General features: G+C 57.2%; 1 protein-coding gene across 2 annotated transcripts in view; it reads left to right on the forward strand.

Annotated features, from left to right (window-relative positions):
• The window catches only part of DHRSX (dehydrogenase/reductase X-linked), an 80,537-nt gene extending 66,487 nt beyond the window's left edge, over positions 1-14,050 (forward strand). The window contains exons 9-10 of one of the 2 annotated variants that reach the window (XR_008552065.1): positions 11,074-11,235; positions 13,451-14,050. The gene's annotated coding sequence lies outside the window, so the exon portion shown is untranslated. The remainder of the gene's footprint in view (positions 1-11,073; positions 11,236-13,450) is intronic. The other variant, XR_005125498.2, reaches the window with a different exon arrangement.
• Positions 14,051-15,737: the final 1,687 nt, after the last annotated feature.

The raw sequence follows: 15,737 nt of genomic DNA on the forward strand, positions 1-15,737 counted from the left end.
GCCAAGGTGGCAGAAGAGCCCCAAGTCATCGGAGAGTGACCAACCAGCATCCCACGCGCCCTCGGCACGGGCTGACACGCTTCTGCGGCTCCGAGCCCCTCCTGCGTGGATTCGGGGTGTCTTGTTTGCTTTTGAACACCCGAAGTCAGACGGCCGGGCCCCCCCGGACTCGGGCTTGGAATTCCCAGCTCAGCTGCGGTGCAGGCACCTCGGAAAGCTCGAGTCGGGGTGACTCAGGGTGCGGCCGACTCCACAAGCATCTCTGTCCCCGCCGGTGGCCTGGCAGGGGTGGCTTGATGTGTGGGGGACACGTCTGCCCCCCGACATCTGCTCCTGACCCAGGCCCAGGGCGGGCTTGTGCTGTGGGGGGTTCATGAACAGACCCGGGTCGGAGAGGCTCAGCCCCGTCTTCGCGCCTCTGTGGGGTCTGCTTGGTCCGGGCCGGGGCTCTGCAGGGCTTGTGTGCAGGTGAGGGAACCCTGGGCTGCACCCCTCAGCTGACTGCACTTGGGATTCCCTCGAGGCTCCTTTCTCTTCCTCCGGATGTCCCTCCGGAGCCTCTTGGGGTTGCTGAAATCTCACACACACACCCCAGAGCAGCAGCTGCCAGCGTCGTCACAGCCCCGGGAACACCTGAGGTCTTTGAAAAAAAACAGTGTCGCCCTCGGAGATGCCCAGTTCCCTCCGTCCCGCCCAGCCCGAGGCGCGTCCTGACATCTCCAGGCTCTGCCCACGGACGTCGTAAAACCCACATCGTCTGAGACGAGACAAGCTGGTGGGACGGAACCCGCCTCTGCTCCCTCTGGGAAGGACAGGAATGTCCAGCGAGCTGACCCTTTGGAGTCTGGCTGTAGGCGTGGTGGCCTCAGGGCACCCAGAGCCCCAAAGCTGCCCTCTGGGGAGGACAAGGCACAGTTGACCACCCACAGGGGCCCTCATTGTACCAGGACGCGTTGCTCTAAATCGCCCAGGTGTCCGTCCTTCCCGATGACCTGATGGCAGCAGCTCCCCGCCCGCGGCTGCTGCGTCTCACAGCTCCAGGGAGCAGTGGAGATATTGCTGCTGGGCCTCCCTGGTGGTGCAGGGGCGACGTCTCAGCACTGGGAAGCTATCAGCAGCCTCTGCAGCACGAGTTCGATCCCCGGCCGGCCAGGGAGCTACCCACATGGCGCAGCAGACCCCTCCTGTCTCCCCGCTGCTCCCCTCAGCAGTGGATTTCAGTGGATCTGCCTGTTCTGCTCCCCACTCTGTCTCTGGGGAGGCCTCTCACCCCCCACCCCGCACCTCTGGCCTGCACCCCAGCTCTTGTATGCATCAATAAATAAGTCTTTAAAAAATTAAATTAGAAAATAATATTATTAAATTGGTCCCTATTTAGGAGTGAAAGAAAAAGAGAAAATCACGGGGAAGGGCCGGGAACAGAAGCTCAGACCACCCGTTTCTAAAGCTCACGTTACATCAGAGCTTTGAAGCTCTCCACGCCGGCTTTCAGCCCCCGTTATGGGTCCTCGACATCAGGATCTCTTTCCTTGAGATGTAGAATCCCAGGTGGGAGACTCTGGAGACACCCCCGGGGGACGGGGCGGGGTGGGAAACTCGCAGAAAGTCACTGTCGGGCGCTGGGGCCAGCCCCGCCGTCCACACACACATAACAGCACTTGAACGTTGGTTGGACCACCGAGCCCTTCGGATCGCACAGCCTGCTTGGCGGTCCTGGACGCCATTTTCACGTCTGCCCTCCGAGTCTACCTGCCTTTTGTTGACTTCTCTGCTCTGGCCGGTTCCCAGAGGCCGGGCAAGGGCCGTGACCAGACCAGGCATCCCCTCCCACATCCAGGCACGGCAGGAGAGACTCAGTCTCCCGAGCCAGGAGGAACAAGCTTGCATCCCAGCTGAGGGCCCTGGGGGGTGGGGTGTGGTTTTGTGCAAATGGACACGTGGATTTTTTCTTCTCTGTCCACCCGGTGTGGTCACTTGCATGGCCATAAAGGGGCTTCGGATGCCCAGCAGAAACCACGGCTGGCCGGGAGCTGGCCTCCTGGTCCCACAGCCTGGAGTGTCCCAGGGGTATTTTGTGGAGGATGCGTGCATTGACGTCCCGATGGGTCTCCAGCCATAGCCCTGGACTCCACTCTCCCCACGACTGGATTCTCTGCACCCCAAGATTGTCCTTGCTGACTCCCGGTCGGATTCCAGGGTGGCTCACAGAGTGTGGGAGCCACGATCTCTCTTCCCTTCTGACAACCGCACGTGATTTATCGGCCAGCAGCCACGTCTACGTCTCCTTGGGGAAGTAATGAGGGGGGTATCGCGTGTTGCTTCACGGAGAGCCTTTAACTCTAAATCACAGGCGTGAAGGTGGCAGCTCTGTGATTATTGTAATGACGATGATTATGGTCCTCAGCACCCTGACATCCCCGTCACGGATGGCGTCACCGCCCGGGAGCTTCGTGGTTGCCGTGGTAACCTCAGGATCCACCCGGTGGCGGGATCTTTATAATCACTGCGACGACGACGGCTGGGAGCATCACAGCAGCGCCGGGACCACGATCACTCCCGGGTCTCGGCGTTGTTATCAGCATGACCACCGTTGTCCCGGCAGCCGTGTCGTCAGGACCGTGTCACCCACACGGCCGCGGTGGTATCACAGTTATGCCTCCGTGTAGCGGCGTGAACATTCCTGTTCCTGTGGCCACAGCAGTCGTTATTTTGACTCCCACCACTCATGGCGGCCGTGCCGTTACTGCTCTTAGGGCTCACCCGGCAGCACCGTTATCACAATTATTACTCCGTCGTAGCAGCTGTAGTAGGATGACTCCCAAGGCAGCAGCAGCAGCAACAGCAACAGCGTTATTATCACCACCACCATCATGGCGGCCATGTCATCACCACCGTTATTACACACACGGCAGCAACATCATCACGGTTACTTCTCTGTCATAGCAGTAGTAGTGGTATTACTACTCCCACCACTCACGGCGGCCATGTCATCACCACTGTTACTACTCACACGGCACTACAATTATTACTTTACTCTGTCGTAGCAGTAGTAGTAGTATTACCACTCCCACCACTGAAGGCAGCTGTGTCATCAACACCGTTATTACTGCCATCGCAGCAATGTCATCACAATTATTACTCTGTCGTAGCAGTAGTAGTAGTATTACCCCCAAGGCAGCAGGATTATCACCACCACCACTCACGGTGGCCATGTCATCACCACCGTTATTACGCAAACGGCAACAACATCATCACGGTTACTACTCTGTAGTAGCAGCAGTAGTGGTATTACTACTCCCACTACTCACGGCGGCCATGTCGTCACCACTGTTACTACTCACATGGCACTACAATTATTACTTTACTCTGTCGTAGCAGTAGGAGTAGTATTACTACTCTCACCACTCAAGGCAGCTGTGTCATCAACACTGTCATTACTGCCATGGCAGCAATGTCATCACAATTATTACTCTGTCATAGCAGTAGTAGTAGTATTACCCCCAAGGCAGCAGGATTATCACCACCACCACCACTCACGGCGGCCATGTCATCAGTGCTACTACTACTCACAGCAGCAATATCATCACAATCATTAGTCTGGTGTAGCAGTAGTAGTAGTATTACTCCCAAGGCAGCAGCATTAGTATCACCACCACCACTCACGGCAGCCATGTCAACACCACTGTTATTACTCACATGATGCTACAATAATTACTTTCTGTCGTAGCAGTAGTAGTAGTAGTACCCTCAAGGCAGCAGGATTATCATCACCACCACCACTCACGGCGGCCATGTCATCAGTGCTATCACTACTCACAGCAGCAATATCATCACAAGCATTACTCTGGTGTAGCAGTAGTAGTGTTACTACTCCCAAGGCAGCAGCATGAGTATCACCACCACCACTCACGGCAGCCATGTCAACACCCCTGTTATTACTCATACGGCAGCAACATCATCACGATTACTACTCTGTCATAGCAGTAGTAGTGGTATTACTACTCCCACCACTCACGGCAGCTCTGTCATCACCCCTGTTACTACTCACACGGCAACAACATCATCACGATTACTACTCTGTAGTAGTAGCAGTAGTAGTATTACCACTCCCACCACTCACGGTGGCCATGTCATCAGTGCTATTACTACTCACACAGCAGCAATATCATCTCAATCATTACTCTGGTGTAGCAGCAGTAGTATTACTACTCCCGAGGCAGCAGTATTATCACCACCCCCACCACTTATGGTGGCCATGTCATCACCACTGTTATTACTCATACGGCAGCAACATCATCACAATTACTACTCTGTAGTAGCAGTAGTAGTGGTATTACTGCTCATGGTGGCCACTCACGGTGGCCATGTCAGCACCACTGTTATTACTCACATGCCATTACAATTATTACTTCACTCTGTAGTATCAGTAGTAGCATTATTACTACTGCCACCACTCACAGTGGCCATGTCATCACCACTGTTATTACTCACATGGCAGCAACATCATCACAATTACTACTCTGTCATAGTAGCAGTAGTAGTGGTATTACTACTCCCACCACTCACGGTGGCCATGTCATCACCACTGTTATTACTCACATGGCACTACAATTATTAATTTACTGTGTAGTAGCACTAGTAGTATTATTACTACTCCCCCCACTCACGGCAGCTGTGTCATCAACACCGTTATTACTCCCACGGCAGCAATGTTATCACAATTACTACTCTGCCGTAGCAGTAGTAGTGGTATTACTACTCCCACCACTCTCGGTGGCCATGTCACCCCACTGTTACTACTCACATGGCACTACAATTATTACTTTACTCTGTCGTAGCAGTAGTAGTAGTAGTATTACCTCCAAGGTAGGGGTATTGTCACCACCACCACCACTCACGGCAGCCATGTCATCACCACTGTTTTTACACAGCAGCAATTTCATCACAATCACTTCGGTGCCGTAGCAGTGTTGTTATTATTACTCCCAAGACAGCAGCATTATAGTTGTCGTTATTATTGCTCCCGTTACTGTTACTCCCAGCATTACTCTCACGGTGCCACCAGCATAGAGTGTTATCCCCCAACTGTCACGTTGGCCCTGTTACAGGGCAGGGAGAGGAGCACCTCAGAACCCCCAAACCTGCCTGCTCTAAATAGGTTCTGCTATAAAAATAGAACCCTAAGGCCTCCCTGGTGGTGCCCCAGGGGTTAAGACGCAACCTATGAAGCTGTCTGCAGTTTCTGCAGCACGAGTTCAATTCCCGGCCAGCCAGGGAGCTACCCACAGGGTGCAGCAGACCCCTCCTGTCTCCCTGCTGCTCCCCTCAGCAGTGTGTCTCAGTGGATCCACCTGCTCTGCTCCCCACTCTGTTTCTGGGGGCTCTTCTCACCCCGCACACCTCTGGCCTGCGCCCCGGCTCTTGTATGAATCAGTAAATACATCTTTCAAAAACATATAACCCTAAACACAATCCACAAAGAAGCCACCCCATTCCTGGATAGACTGAAGTCGCGGACGGTAATTCCACCTCCCCCGTCTCCGGGAGCCGTGCCACAGTCCCCACCCTTCCCAAATGCCCACCCCATCATGTGCATTTTATCCGTCGAAAGAAAACCAGGCTGAATTGACCACGACATGCGTTTTCGTGGGGCCAATCGGAGGCTTTTATTTCTCCCAAACTGCTAATCATTTGACTCTGGAGCCAACATCTTTTCCAAAATGATGTTTTTCCTGCTCAACCCAAACTCGCACTAATTAAAAGCAAACAAGAGGCTTGATTTAGATGCTGACGCCATCAGATCCGAGTGCGCCGCGCGGCTGTTTGTGTTTGACTTGCTGGATATTTGGATGAAGAAATGAGAAGTTGCGAAAATAAACCCTGTCGCCCGCATTTATAATTAAGCTCGGGAGAAACACGTTGGTAAATCGGATTTAAACACCCGCTGCCTTCAGAGAACCCGGCGCCACACGCATGTGACACAGAACGTCGTCCAGGCCCGAGACCACCCTCCAGGGTGCTCCCGAGAGAGAGGGTCCCTCCAGCGGTGACAGACGACCCTGAAGAGTGACCCCCAGACCCCGCCTGGCTCTCTCCCCTCACCTTTCTCTGCTCCCGTCCAGCGGAAAAGGTCTTGGTGCTTTCGCACTTTGCTTTGCGTAGCCGGGCAGGAGGCGTGCACCCCCCAATTACCCTCCCTGGTCACGGGGCTCGGTGTCACGTCAACTGGTGCTTCTCCACGTTGTCTCGCTACAGACAGAAAGAGCCAACTGCCCGTGTCCTCCCCCGAGGGCTCTGAGATGGTGACTCTCCAGCGCCGGCACCGCCTGCTCGGGCTGTGCTGGGAACGGTGCCTGCTCCCCACAAGGAGCGTGTGCACAGACAGGAAGAGCAGACAGCTCAACGGGCTCAGCCGTGCCCCCGATTCACAGCCTGGAGCCCCAACCCCAGGACTCCAGGGCCCCAAGACTCCAGGATCACAGGAACCCAGAACTGCAGGAACCTGGAATCCTAGGACCCCAGAACCCTGCAGCCCCAGAAATCCAGGCCCCTGTGACCTTACGACACCAGAACCCAGAAACCCAGTATCCCAGGATCTTAGGACCGCAGAACCCCAGCACCTTAGGACCCCAGGACCCAAGAAACATGAATCCCAGGACTCCAGGAACCCCAGGACCCCAGAAATCCAGCACCTTAGGACCCCAGGAACCCCAGAAACTTAGGACTCCCAGGACTCCATAATTCCCACCTTTGGGAAATGCATCTGTTTGCTGTAAGCTCACAGCCTGGCGCACACCCCGGGGCTCTGATTGGCTCCCAGATGGAAAAGCTTCTTTGCTAGGACCTGGAGCCATTGTTCTGAGAACATCTGCCAAGGGGTTGCCCAGACGTCTGGTCTCAGCTCCGGGCCAACAGTTCTCGGGTGGGGCAGGATTTATCCCCCAGGGACAGTGGCTGCATTTGGGGTCATTTACCGTAGGCGGAGAGGCTCCTGCAGCTGGACACTGGGGGCAGGGATGCTGTGCAACCCCCACGTGCACAGGGCCTGAGCTGTGTTACCTACAGGCGCGCTGCGGCTTGAGGGCTCCATGCAGGAGCTTTTCTCTCCCCCTCTCCAAACGCCCCGCAGAGACGCACGGGTTGGGGCCCCAATGTTCCGTCTTATTTTAATCTGGAAAGATGAATGTGCACCTTTGGGTGGCGGAGATGGAGCCTGTGAAGATGTTTGTTGTCTGCCTGCCAGACCAGCCCCAGGGTACCTGGGAAATCAGACATATGTCCACACTTCACCCCGGCCACTGATCCGTGTAGTTGTCTAGTCTAGATTTCTATCCACCCATCCATCCATCTATTGTCACTCTAGCCATCCAGTCTTCCATCCATCATCCAACCTTTTATCCATCCATCCATCCATCCATCCATCCATCATCCACCATCTCCCATCCATCATCCATCACCCATCCATCATCCATCACCCATCCATCATCCATCATCCATCCACCATCACCCATCCATCATCCATCATCCATCCATCCTCCATCCATCCTCCATGCATCATCCACTCATCATCCATTCAGCCTGCTTGTCTGTCTACGCATCCATCATGCAGCTCCCAAGCTCCCCCTAGCCTACACATGAGTACATGAATGTCTGTATCCATCATGTCTCTCTGTCATCTATCAATCCACCCTCTAACCCATCACAGTGTCTTCAGTTGCATTTGACTCTGCCCCAGAGGTCATGTGACAAATCTGAAGACATTCTGGCATCACCCTAGGGACACTGCTCACCCCCCCACATGCACAGATGCCCCCTTCAAAAGCATCCCGAGCCCCACAGGCCCACAGTGCCCAGGCAGACACAGCCAGTTACCCAAATTTCCCCTTAACGCGAAGCAGCAAGCCGTGGCTGTGAGGACAGCTCTGAGGTCCTGGGCAGATGAGGACCACGGCCAATGGAGACGTTGGCTTCTCCAGACAAATGGATGGAGCATGAAGGGCCCCTGGGGTGGCTGATCCCCGGGTCTCTCTCTCCCCATTGCTGCTTCTTCCTCCAAGTTGGGTCCCAGGACCCTGCGGGAGTCCATTCCTCAGGACTCAGAACGAGCTGACCCGCCTCTCCCGCAGCCAGCAGGCACATCCTCCTGGGGCGGCGGAGCTGGGGCCGCTGGGCCCACCTGCTTCACCCTGTCCATGTACAGAAATGGGGCTGGTCCTGCCTGGAGAAGGCCCCTCCTTGTGGGGACGCAGCGGGCTCGGTGTTGTCCCACAGGGGAACACGAAGTACAGGGCCTCCCCAGGACATGTCCCCCCCAGGAGGGCAGCCTGACCGGGGTCTCACAGGCGAACCAGGTGGGAGCAGCAGGAAAGGTGCAGCCCCAAGACACGGTGAACAGTGGGCAGCAGCAGGTGGGGTGGCCGGGGGCGGCAGGATGTGGGCTTCCCGCTGAGGCTGTAGGCGCAGGGGCCGCGCGGGCCGGGAGAGAAGGGCCGTGCGCGTCTGGCCCTGGTGAGGATCCGAGTGGTTCGCGCCCAGAGCCTCCATATGTTGAGGGGGACACACGTTTGCCTGAAGCCGTGGAGAAGGCTTTCTGTTGCCAGCAGGATGAGGGACGCACAGAGCTGTTCTCCGCCGGCCTCTCCGTGCGCTGCCGCCTCTGGGGGGCGGATGGGAAGCTGGGATTTGCAAACACGCTCCGTGGTGAGAGCGAAACGTTGAACAGACCCGGCGGGCCTGGGCCGAATGGTTCTTTGCCGGCTGTTGAGTCTCCGGTGATGAGAAAGTGACATCCCGAGCTCTGTCTCAGCTGCTGTGCCCCGGGGCGGCTTGGGGTTCTGGGTTAGAAACGGGGGTGTCGCCTTCCAAGTGTGCTTTGCAGAAAACCGCCAAGAAAGACACTTCCCCTGAGGTCTGTGTCGGTAAATGGCTGATCCGTGCTGGAAGAACCCGGACACCCCACGTAAGGGAAACCAGAGCATCCTGTTTACGGGCGAGCTTGGCCTCCAAGCCACGTCTAATTATGGGGAGCGGACAGAGGAGGCTGCATCCCAGAATATAGTGTTGGGGACCGGAGCCCGGGAGGAAGTCCTCAGGGAGTTTCCGCATGAGGAGACACCGCAGCTGGGTATAAAAGCCGCCGGGAGGGAGCCCCAGACATCACCTCCTCCTCCACCGTCCAGTCCTCCACCGTCCACTCCTGCACCATGAGCTGCTCCTCCAGCTGCCAGCCCTCCTGCCCGCCCGCCAGCTGCAAGCCCGTCGTGTGCCTGATGTCCTGCAGCCAGCCCTCCTGTCCGCCCTGCGGGGGCTCCCAGCCCATGATGCTCTGCAAGCCCGCGCCCAGCTGCAAGCCCGTCGTGTGCCTGGTGCCCTCTCCGCCCTCGGGGTGCTCCCAGCCCATGATGATCTGCCAGCCTGCTGGGGGCTGCCCACCACCCTGCCCACCCCCCTGTCCACCATCAGGAGGACAGACCATGATGATCTGCCAGCCTGCCGGGGGCTGCCCACCACCCTGCCCACCACCCTGCCCACCATCAGGGGGACAGATGATGATGATGTGCCAGCCTGCCGGGGGCTGCCCACCACCCTGCCCACCACCCTGCCCACCACCCTGCCAACCATCAGGGGGACAGATGATGATGATCTGCCAGCCTGCCGGGGGCTGCCCACCACCCTGCCCACCACCCTGCCCACCCCCTGTCCACCATCAGGAGGACAGACCATGATGATCTGCCAGCCTGCCGGGGGCTGCCCACCACCCTGCCCACCACCCTGCCCACCATCAGGGGGACATGATGATGATGATCTGCCAGCCTGCCGGGGGCTGCCCGCCACCCTGCCCACCACCCTGCCCGCCATCGGGGGGACAGCCCATGATGATCTGCCAGCCTGCCAGGGGCTGCCCACCACCCTGCCCGCCCTGCAGTAGCCCTTCCTGCTGCTGAGCCAGCATCTCCAGCCCGGCGGCTCCCCGTGAGGACAGATCAGCTCCGGCACCCCAGGCTCTGCCCATGGTCGTGACAAGACCACCCCTCGCCCCCCTGAAGTCTAGGAGAGATGGTGTGTGGGGGATCTGGACCCCACATGCCCCTGCGACCCCCTCTGGGGGGCCCTGGTGGCAGGGTGCTTCTCTGTCCCCAGCGGGATCCCCGCTGTGAGCAAATAAAGTGAAGTTGCCAGCCCAACTGCCCTGACTCTGTCATCCTGCGCCGTGAGGGCCCCCAAGAGGGAGCCAAGGGTCAGTGGGGCAGTGGGCGGGGGTCCTGGCCACTGGGGAGGGTGCTGGGCAGGGGAGCAGCCTCTGTTCTCTGCTGGACGCCTGCCTGGGGGCCACACCTGAGTCCTTCTGCCTCTGGAGTGACCTCTATGTCTGGGGTTCACTCTGCAAATAAAAACAAAGCTCGCGGGTCGGGGCGCTCGGCCTTCAGGAAAGGGCCCCCCTCGGAATTCCTCGAAGGGTTTTTCTGCTTCACTGCAAAGGCCACAGCCCCTCTGGGTGCCCCTCTGCGCCCCTGAACCCTCGTTCCTCCAGCTTCCAGGCATCACACACCCCAGAATCTGAGCTCTGAATGGCAAAGTGGCCCCCGACCTTCAGGCCCCCAGGATGGGTGATGTGGTTCAGGATTCAGACCTGGGGAGCCAGCAGGAGCCTGGGCAGCTCGTGGGGGGCAGGCTGGGGAGGGGTATGCAAAGGCAACACAGCGCCGACTTAGATTCACTTAAGAGAAAACCAGACACTGAGACCCAAAGCCCATAAACTGCCCCCCAAGTCTCATCCTGATCCCAGGGGTGCACACCAGGGGTCCCACGGCTGCCCCCCAGGCTCCAGGGGGGCCCTTCCTGCGTTCTCCAGCTCCTGGGGTGTCCCTGGGTGGCAGCGGCGTCCCAATCACCCCTCCAGTCCCCGAGGCGCCTCCTCCGAGCTCTGTCTCAGCCGCTGTGCCCCGGGGCGGCTTGGGGTTCTGGGTTAGAAACGGGGGTGTCGCCTCCCAAGTGTGCTTTGCAGAAAACCGCCAAGAGAGACACTTCCCCTGAGGTCCGTGTCGGTAAATGGCTGATCCGTGCTTCTTGCAGGCCCGGCGTTTGGGAGCTGGGCTCCCCGAGGTCCCCGCAGACGGGCGTGCGTCGGCAGCTGGTGCTGCAAGTCGGGGAGTCCACGCCGAGGCCACGCGTGCTTGGTTTCTGCTGAGAGATCGCCGCGCGTCTTTGATGGTGTCTGTCCTCCACGGCTTCCGCGTGAGTGTGCGCGGGGAGGGAGGGAGACAGACGGAGGGAGAGAGAGGGATGGAGAGATGGAGGCAGAAAGAAGGGGCGTCAGGAGGTGCAGAGATGGACGGGCAGACAGAGATGTTGCGTCGGGCAGCACCGCACTGGTAAAGACACGGGCGTCGTGGGGCGGGGTGCACAGTGCATGACGCTGTGGAAGAGCCAGATCCTGGCCTTTTTATTGATAGAAGAATCACCCCGCATCTGTTGCGAGGGGCGGGAGGACAGAGAGAAAAGGGTGGGTGAAGCCAGCAAACCTGCTCTGTCCTCCACGGTGTCGGGGGGCGTGAGTCTGCCCCCAGGCACCTCCCATCTGCTTGACGACTCGGGACTGTCATTGAGTTCAAGCTCCAGATCCAGCCAGGGTTTCAACCTCATCAACAGGCGTCCACTGAGCAGCCTCTGGGGTCCCTGGTCATACATCAGTCCTCACCCCCCAGGAATTCCCAGTCATACCTCGCGGCGCCCGCCCTTCCTGGAGGGCGTGATCCAGCTTTAAACCCTTGGTGGATTTGAAAGGCACCTTGCAAGGTTCCCCTCCAAAGACTGACGGGGCAGTTCTGACCTTGTACGGGAACGCTGACCTGCAGGTAACAAAATGGCGCCCACACGGGCTGCTCAGGGTTAGCAAACCCACAGAGAGAGACGGGGAGATGGGGTGCAGCGATGGAAGGGGAGACAGAGTAGAGACAGACAGAGGGAGAGGCAGAGACATGAGGGGGGCAGAGAGACAGGTGGAGAGAAGCCGGGGCAGCAGACACGGAGACACGGGCAGAGGGAAAGTGGACTTGGGGTCCAGCTTTGATTGGGGCTGAAGCCTGGGGTCTTGCGGGGTGACCGTCTGTGGGTGGATTTAAAACCTTGAAGGGGTGATGCAGAGTGACAGCAGCGAGACGAAACCCGGTTCTTTTTTGACCCCAATACAGAGGATGTCAAGGTGCGCGTTTCATATTACGGTTGTTTTTTATCTGCTCGTGTAGATGTTGCTGGAGAAGGAATTTCTTCTCTTCCACCCCTGCCCTACTGTGCGCCTGGGGTCTGCTGCTGTTCCTCTCACGGTCACTTTCATGCCCTGTTCCCACTCCCCGTCCTTACATCTTCTTTGCTGCAGTCCCCACCTCTCCCCAGTGACCTCCCATGCAGGGCCTGCTGTGTCTCTGACTCCCCAGACCGAGCTGTGTGGTTGAGCAGGCTGGAGGGGTGTAAGGCTCACACCTGGGCCTCATCTGCATGCACCCCCAAACCCCTCCTTCCTCTGAGCCGTACTCTTGCTAAGCGCCATCTAGCCCAGCACTTTTGCAACAACCCTAGCAGCCAGTTTGACTTAATCGCTATCAACCACACACGGCACCCACCCAGGAGCGCGAAATAAACGCAATAAACACACCCTTCCAGTCCCCGTGAAGACGCGAACACGTCACCGAGGCTGACGGAGTCTGGGCCACAACAGAACCAAATCCAGCAAGCTCTCAAGAATGGAACTTTTGCCATCTATGCTGAACGGTGTTAGGGGGAAGGGATGCACTCAGCAGACCCCACGCGGGTTTTGTGGACTCCGCCCCCGCTCCAGACCAAAGCCATCAAGAACTGGGAGCTATAAATCCCACTGTCATGAAAGAGGAGGTTGCTGTGTTTGCATTTTCACCCAGTTGGTGGAGTTAAGCAGCCAGGGTTGGTATAAAAGCAGACACGTGGGCCTTGGGGGGTCTGTCTCTTGGCCTCACGGCGCTTGGCTTTTCACCAGCTCCCAGCGAGCCTTTGGGATTCCAGGTCAGCAGAATTTATCTCCCTGTTTTCCTGCCTGAGGTCTTCATTTCCCTTTCTTTTGTAAATAATCCCTTTATGAACCTTTTGCATGTGCCTGCAGTGGAGTATTCATAAGTCCCTTGTAAGCGCGCGGGTGAGGACCCACAGTCCGGCTGCCCCATTTCATATCGGGGTTGCCCTGGAACACGGCCACTTTGGGGCTGAACCCCAAGTCCGTAACAGGGCAAAATCCCCAAATATTGCCTAATTGAACAGCACGCTTCAAAGGAAGTTGAGCCATTGGATGAAAATGCAAATGCCGCATGGCAAAATTTGGGGTGTGCAGCTTAAGCAGTGCTGAAAGGAAGACGCGTCACGTTGTGTGTTTGTGCAGGAAGGAGAAGGGCTCTGAATTGACATTTTGTGATCTCTCCTTCAGAAATTCAAGCCAAAGCACGTCGGAGGGATGGCGTGGAGAACAGCAAAGCAAGAGAAACCCGCAGTCGAATCCAGTGCGGGTTTGCTGACTCCGTGAAATGTGTCCGCCTCGAGACATGCAACCGGGATCCTAAAGGAGAGAATGAATAGTTTCCCGTTATCGGAAAGGAGGCCAGAGGCTCCCTGAGGCCCTAAGATGGATGAGGGGAGCCACATAAACAAGTCAGAGCAAGTTCCAATTGTTAGGGGGAAAAGGCTGTCCTGAAGCTGATCCCATACAGGCTTTGTGGACTCCACCCCCACCCCAGGCCAAAGCCAAAGACACTGGGGACTCCAGATCCCATCCCCACCCAAGGGCAGGTGGCTGGGACCTGAGGGTGGGGTTCAGCAGCCAGGTGGGTATAAAGCCAGATATGTTGGCTTTGGGGGTCCCCCATTTTGGCTCCCCGCCAGCTCGCAGCATCCAGCCAGCTCGGAGAGGGCCTTTGGGTTTCCAGGTCGGCGGATCGGGTAGGGCGCATGAAAGACTTTATTTCCCTATTTTCTCCCTGAGTTGTACATTTTCCTTCTTTCCTTTTCCCTTGTAAATAAACCTTTTATGAACCTGTTGTGTGTTTCTGCAGTGGAGTATTCATAAGTCCCTTGTAAGCGCGGGTGAGGACCCACAGCCAGGCACCCCCGTTTTATATCGGGCTGCTCCATAACAGTTTGGCGCCCAACGTGGTTTCCAAGCCACACCCGTGGTTGACCAGCCCAAAGTAACTTTCCTTGCGTCGGTCACCATAAGCGCACTAGGTCTGCGGCTGCTCCGTACCACCATCACGGCCCTTCTTAGATCTGAGGTCACGTTCCCCCAGAGACAAGGACACGGCTTCACCCAACAATGCAGGGAGGACCTGAATTTGCATTTAAACGCTCCAGACAAAGGAAATCCGAAGCCCAGATGGCTTCACCGGCAAAGTCTAGCAAATATTTCAAGGAAAAGTCCCGATTCTGTACAAACACTTCCAGAAAACGGAATGGGGGAAGCATTTGTCGACTCATTATGGTAAAGATTTTGGCTTATTTGCTGATGAGCAACATTTGCCAACCGTTTGACTTTTCTAGTAATGCCTGCGGCTGTTTTTGGAGTCGGGGTAGGGATGGATTCGTGAGATCTTGGGGAGGAGACCGATTGGACGGCTGAGGTCGAAGGAGGCGGAGGGAAGCGTATTTGACAAAAGTCAGCATTTCTTGTTATGTGGTTGCAAAGCCCTCGTTCCTGCAACTCTAACGGGGGGCCCCAGAGAAGGGGGGGTTCCAGGTTCCCTGCCCCACTAATGGAGCGGGGAGCTGAGCAGGAAGGAGGAGAAGCTGGAGAGACTGGAAGGAGGCAGGATGGGGAGTCAGGAGGAGGCCCATGGGGCAGAGACGGGGTGGGGGCGGCTATGCTGGCTTCTCGGCCTCAGCCTTGCCCAGGGATTCGGGGACACTTGGCAGAGACAGAAACGGGTGAGAGGCCTGTGAGGAGGTGACCTCGGCCGCCTTTGTCTTGACTCCAGTTGGATTTTGCTCTTGGCTCCCAGCCCTGCCTGGCCCCTCCTGCCCCTGCCCTGTGGGCTCCCCAGAAGGAGCCTTAGATGTGGGGGCACTCTTGGGCCTCAGGGCCCCTGCTTTGGGGCACCCCTGCTTGGCTGGACACTGACCCACGAGGGGGCGGGTGACTTGGGTGCTGGATTTGGAAAGTATGTTCTTTGTCTGGTGTGTATTGCACACTGATTGTATTAAAGTTCCTTTCCATTGAAGGTCCACTGGGCAGGTTTGGGGGTTCTGGGGTGCACCTCTCCCTGCCCTGTAACAAAACCAGGGGTAGAGGAAACTTCTGGATGATATGAAGATTCTCACAGCCACTGACTCAGTGTGAAAGTGAAGTCACCCTCCTGAGAGGCTCCCAGGAAATCTGCTGTCCTGCGGCCTGACCATAAACCTGGACGGCACCTGCAGGGCCACAAGGCCAGAGCAAGCAAGGATACCCCTGCAGGTCAGCAAGGACGAGACAGACCTTCCTTATTTAAAAAATATATTTGGGGGTCTCTCTGGGGGCGCAGGGGTTAAGTCTCAGCACCATGAATCTGTCCTCAGCCCCTGCAGCAGAGTTCCACCCCCGGCCAGGGAGCTACCCACCTCTCCTGTCTCGCCCGCTGCTCCCCTCAGCAGTGCATTTCAGTCAGTCTGCCTGTTCTGCTCCCCACTCTGTCTCTGGGGAGTCCTCTCACCCCCGCACCTCTTGCCTGCACCCCAGCTCTTGT

Source organism: Talpa occidentalis, unplaced genomic scaffold (assembly GCF_014898055.3).
Source record: "Talpa occidentalis isolate TD23 unplaced genomic scaffold, MPIMG_talOcc4v2.1 talOcc4.15, whole genome shotgun sequence".
NCBI lineage: Eukaryota > Metazoa > Chordata > Mammalia > Eulipotyphla > Talpidae > Talpa > Talpa occidentalis.